This window comes from Tupaia chinensis, unplaced genomic scaffold (genome assembly GCF_000334495.1).
Source record: "Tupaia chinensis unplaced genomic scaffold, TupChi_1.0 Scaffold000384_1, whole genome shotgun sequence".
Lineage (NCBI taxonomy): Eukaryota > Metazoa > Chordata > Mammalia > Scandentia > Tupaiidae > Tupaia > Tupaia belangeri.
Genome location: NW_006159886.1, coordinates 1,165,754 through 1,171,753, shown reverse-complemented (window position 1 = coordinate 1,171,753; position 6,000 = coordinate 1,165,754). Strand labels below are relative to the sequence as shown.

Below are 6,000 nucleotides of genomic sequence, written 5' to 3'. Positions count from 1 at the left end.
CGCGCTATAACAAAAAAAAAAAAAAAAAAAAAAAAAAAACCTCTCCAAAAAAACTCTCCAGATTGGTGTATCTTCAAAAATTACCAAGAGTTACTTGTATGCAACTGCTATCAGACCAGTAAGACAGCATTTATACAGCCATCATTTTTCAGGATTGTTGGTAACTTGGGCATATTTCCCCCAAATAACCTCGCCTCCTTGTGTCACAAAGCCCACCTCACTCACGTTCACCTCAGTTCAGTACCTTGATAACACCCCAAGTTTATATAGTGGGGATGAGGGATTCTTCTTTACACCAAGTACTGGCAGGCAAAAGGCGGCTTTTAGTTCAAGATGTGTTTCATGGACTTTCTTGAAATGTAAGCCCATTGGCCTAGTGAAGCTTTCATATTTAGGTGGTTTTCTAGGAAATCCATCTCCAGCAAAGCAGACTTTTATAGCCATCCTCTTCCATGTCTTCTTTCTCTTTCCTGTTCGAATAACTTTTAATACTTCTGTTTCTCCCTGGGTTCGAACTTTGGGTAGAGGGACTTCCCATGTTCCCACTTTCTCTTTCTGTTTTTGTTTAATCGTATTGGAAAGTGCTTTAGCTCAGGACCTTCCTTCTCTGTCCAACAGATAGGCAGGTGCTGCTCCTTGTGGAGTCTTTTCATCATTCTTCTGTTTGGTGTTCCTCTTTTCATGCATCTTGATGGTCTTTTTCATTTGTATTTTCTCAGCGTGGCACTGTTTACGATAGAGCTTAGCCTTCAGACCTGTCATCTCTTTTGCCTTCTTTGAATGTTCATGAGCCTCACCACTGACTTTCCTTCTTTCTCTTTTTCTCATGGTAATCCAAACGGTATCCATAGCGTTTATGATGTAATTTAACATATTCGTTTTCTGGCATGGTGAGGGCTTCAGAGTTGCTGGGAGCAGCCTCCTGGATGCAAAGAAGTTGTCAGCTTTCAGGCCTCAGAGGCCAATAAGCGGTGACTCTATGTATTTTTTTTTTAATTATTTATTTAATTCCATTCGTAACTATTATTTTAAAATTTGACCAGAGAGAGCCAGAGAGAGAGAAAGGGAATGGGAGAAAGCAAGCCGAGAAAGCAAGCTGCAGTAGGCTGTGTGGGAGTCCAGCGTCTTTAACCCCCACACCACCTGCCAGCCCCGGAGATTGACTTTAACTGGTGTGGATGAGATTCGTACATCAGGATTAAACAAACAAACAAAAAGCAAAAAGCTTTCCCTAGATGCTTCTAACATTGAGCCAGAATTGAGAGCACCAGTATAAGTATTCAGAATTAAGTCCAAATCTAGACTTTTCCGATTACTACATGGCCTTAGACAAGGACATATCCCTGAATTTCCTTATTTTTAAAACAAAGTAAGTCATAAACCTGTTGGATATGAGATCTGTATTTCCGGTGGCCTGCCATTCTATTCCCAGTACTTGGCACAGTACCGAGGACAAAGTAGGTTCTCAGCATGTGTTTGTTGAGTGAAAAAAAAAAAATTATGTGAAAACAATTAGGATTCAATGAGATGAGATGCCTGACCCAGTATAATGAATAAACCGCCCTCAGTAATAGACACAAACTGTGGTAACTGAGTGGTTGTGTCTTCCTCCATTCTACAGATGAGGAAACAGGCCAGGCTAGGAAGGTCCATTTCTTGCCCAAAGTCAGGCATCTTGTTGGGAAGCTGGGATCTGAGCAATGATCTGCCCTAGCCTAAATCCCGTGTATCCCCTTTCCACCTTAGGTCAGGTCTTACTCCTTAAGGTTTCTTTAACAGCAGCTACGTGCCCTGACAGGTGGTTACGATGCCCAGACCACTCACGGTTTGTGGTGCTTACAGACTGTTAACCAGCAGTTTTGGATTTAGTATTCACTTGGAAATGAAAAGCAAATAAGTATTTGTTCCTTTAGTACGGTAACTAAATTAATCTGGCATTTTTGTTCTGTGTTCTCTTGCCCCTTGAAAAATATCTAAGCTGATGTTAGAGAGTGGATCCCTATTAAAATTTTTCCTTCTTGTATTTAAATATCAGAGAATACTTGAAGGAGATTTCAAGGAGGTTGAGTCGTCTGGGAGAACACAAAAGTTATGGACTCAATGACTTTTCTGTGGAGTCATTTCAGGGTTAGTTAATGAGTTACCTGTTAATGTGTTGATAGTACTATCCAGGAGATGTTTTGCCAGATCTTGGGGTTACAGAGACCACTTCGGAATACAGTAGGAGGTGATGTGTAAATAACAAATACGGTATACTCGGATCTCTATCAGAGTTGAATGTAAATGTGCTTTGGGAACACAGAAGTGGAACTGTTTTGGGGGGGAGGTGCACATCAGTCTGGAAAGGCTACAGAAGAGTGTGGCTTGAGCCAAGTTCAGGTTTATTGAAGTTTAAAGTATAATAAAGTGTAAAGATCTTAAGTGCGTAATGTGAACACACCCACGTACTTCCACCCAGATCGACACAGTTAGCAGTACCCCCAGAAGTCTCCTTCAGGACCCACTCTCCAAGGGTCACTGGTGGTCTAACTTGTGTCAGCGTAGGTTAGTTTTGCCTTTTTTTGAACTTTAGATAAATGGGAGTATACAACATATATTCTTTTGTCTGACTACTTTGCTCAACTTTGGCTGAGATTCCTCCTGGCTGTATTTGCACAGCAGCGGTATTCTTTTCTCCCTCCCATTCTATATAGTTCCCACTTGTTTGAATGTACCACTAACTGTTCTATGGACGAATGTGTGACTTGTTCAGTTTCTGACAGTTCGGGATAGTGCTGATCATCATAATCTTACGCCTGTGCTTTGGTGCACATGCATCGAGGGCTGAATTACTGAGTTTGCTTTAGTAAATGTTTCCCCATTTAGTACATGGTTTTCCCATGTGGTGGTACCAGTTTACACTTCCACTAGCAATGTACAGGGATTCGGATTGCTCTGCAATGTATAGGGATTCTGGATCTCTTTTCCGAAAGTCTGTATTGTCATCTTATTTTTCTTTTTGCCTTTCTGATGACAGGATAGGGGTATCTTGATATCTTATATTTTCCTGCTCACTAATGATATGTGCCTTTTCATATCTTACTGACCATTTGGAATCTTCTTTTGTGAAGTGCCTCGTTGGGGTTTTTTTTAATTGATTTTTAGTGTACTATATACATTCAGGTTAAGAGTCTTTTGTCAGATATGTGTATTGCAAGTACCTTCTTCCATAGCATGGCTTACCTTTTCATTCTCTTAATATGTTTTGTTTTTTAAAATGAATAAAATTTCATTTTTCTTTCTTTTCTTTATCTTTTTTTTTTTTTTTTTTTTTTTTTTTAAGTTTTTGCCATAGAGCGCCTGCACTTGCTGGAGAGAGACGGACACTGAGAGAAAAAGTGAGAAATCACTCCCAGGTCAGTTGGCCGTGCCACAGTCCTTTCCCTGCCAGTCTTCTCCTAGGATTTGGGGCATGCATGCACATGTTCCTGGTGTGCTTTTCAAACTGACAGGTCTGGGACTTGAACCACCATCAGCCATGTGGGAGTCTAGTGCCTCAACATCATGTCACTTGCTGACCCCCAGAGCTGCTTAATTATAATTCATTTTAACTTACAAATATTTTCTTTTTCTAGTTAGTGCTTCCTTGTGCCCTGTTTATGTTATCTCTGGAAAAACTTTGTTTTGTCATTATCCCCTAGATCCACTATCCAGCTGGAGTGAATTTAATCTATGACGTGAGGAGTCAGGGTTTATTTGACGTAAAGTCATCTGTACCTCTGGACTTCTGAAATAAATCAGGTAGCTGGTCTGAGGATTGTGTTATTATTAAGCTGAAGTAAATCAGCTGATAATATGTATCATATTGTTCTAGTTATCCTTTTGTAATATCACTAATTGCAGTAATATTTAAAAAATTACTACAGCTAAATAAAAAAATAAATTAAAAAATATAGAAGGATTAGGGTGGGAGATAGAAAAAAATTACTACAGCTATGTAATAGATTTTGATAGCTGATAGTGTAAGTCTTCCTTTTTTTTTTTTTTTTTTTTTGACATTGCCTTGGCTATTGTTGGTTCTTTTCATTTCCACTTAAATTTTAGATCAGGTTGGCAGTTTCTACAAAAACAAACAAAAAAGCACCACCCTGCTAGGGTTTTGTTTTGTATTGCATTGAATTTACAGATGAATTTTTATTATATGAAAAGTTCTGATTTGTGAATACGTTATGCCCTTCCCTTTTATTTAGGTTTTCTTGAATTTCTCCACAATGTGGTACAGGTTTTTTTGTTTGTTTGTTTTTGTTTTTAATGTAAAGCTCTTGTTTTTCTTTCATTAAGTTTATTTCAAGATATTATTTTTACTCTATTAATGTCAAGAAATTAAGGTTTGACTTCTTGGATAGTATTTGTTGGAAATGAAGTTAGTTTTTATGTATAGGTCTTGAATCCTGTCATCTTGCTAAATTCAGTTATTCTGGTTATCTGTAAACCTTTTTAGATTTTCTGTGTAGGAAATCATGCTGTCGGTGAAGTTTGCTTCCTTCTGATCTTATACCTTTCATTTTGTTTTCTTGCCATATTGCATGGCTAGGCACTCCCACATATGGTTGAACTGAAGAGTGCTGGATCCTGGGCTCTGGGAGAGCTTTCCTTATTTCCTTATTTCCTTATTAAGTGTGATATTTACTGTAAGATGTCTCTTATCAGATAGTTGATTAATTGATAAATCAACTGATTGATTTCAGAAACTGTTAATCTGACCTTTTGTCAAATTAAGGAAATTCCCTTATTTCTAGTTGAAATTTTTTTCTTTGACATCTTGACTCTCTTTTGCATCTTATCAAATGCTTTCTCTTCTGCATCCATTGATAGTTATATGTGTTTTCTCCTTTGTTTATTTGGTGAATAATGATTTTTCTACTGCTAACTTCGGATTCTTAGAATAATCTCAACTCGTTCATAATACTTTACGTTTATTGTTGGTTTGATTTGCTAATATTTTGTTTAGGACTTTTCTTTTTTAAAAATATTTTTATTTTAAAATTATTATTATTTAATTTGCTATAGGACACATGTGCTCATCTAAGAGAGAGAGGGAGGGAGAGAGTGAGAAAACAAGCTGCCAGTCCAGGAGTAGGGAGAGAGAGAGAGAAAGTGAGAAAACAAGCTGCCAGTCCAGGACTTGAACTTGCCAGGTCCATGGTGGTTAGCCATGTGGGTGTACAGCACGTTAATCACATGCCACCTGCTGGCTCCGTTTAGGACTTTTCGGTCTGCATTCATAAGCGTATGGGCTATAATTTTCCTTCTAGTTGTGATATCATGGTTATACTGGCCTTATAAAATGTGGGAGTGTTCTTTCTGTTGTCTCAAAGAGTTTCTATAAGATTTTCCTCTAGTAGTTAAATGAACCAACTTGTATGTTAAAACTCATAGAACTGTACGCAGAAAAGGTCAGTTTTATTATATGTGAATTAAAGGAGAAAAACCCTTCATAGAGGAATTTTAAAAAATGAATTTATATTCCTCTCTCCCCCAACAAAATTCATGTCAAGTGGTCTTCAGAAGATACCAGAGAATCCTGGTTGACTTTTTTTTTTTTTTTTTTTTTTTCAGTAAATGATTTCAATAACTGTATTTATTAAATGGCCTAATAATGATCTAAGACATTTCCGGTCATGGTGATGGTAGAGTTGGGGAAGTGGGGAGAACTAGTTAAAAAGAGTGTGTATTTTCTTTCTTAAATGTTTGGAAGGTCTCACCTTGAGTTTTCTTTGTGAGTTTTTAAATTATAAACTTAAAAAACACCTTTTTTGTTAAGGTATAGAGAAATATATAATGTGACTACTGAAAGTTGAGGAAGAGTTTGGAGAGATGGAGAAACATGCAACTCAAGAGTCTATATTGTCAAAGAACACCAAGTATCCTGGGAAGGAGATTGGTGATGATGCAGAAGGAGCAGAAATGGGGCGCTTTGGCTAGTACCCCCTTGCTGTTGTAGCCCCTTTATGGAATGAT

General features: G+C 37.7%; 1 protein-coding gene and 1 pseudogene across 1 annotated transcript in view; one reads left to right on the top strand and one right to left on the bottom strand.

Annotated features, from left to right (window-relative positions):
• TBC1D14 (TBC1 domain family member 14) overlaps window positions 1–6,000 on the top strand; it is a 127,217-nt gene that overhangs the window by 36,824 nt on the left and 84,393 nt on the right. The gene's annotated exons all lie outside the window — the stretch shown is intronic.
• LOC106735421 (ribosome biogenesis protein NSA2 homolog pseudogene) lies at window positions 111–889 on the bottom strand (annotated as a pseudogene).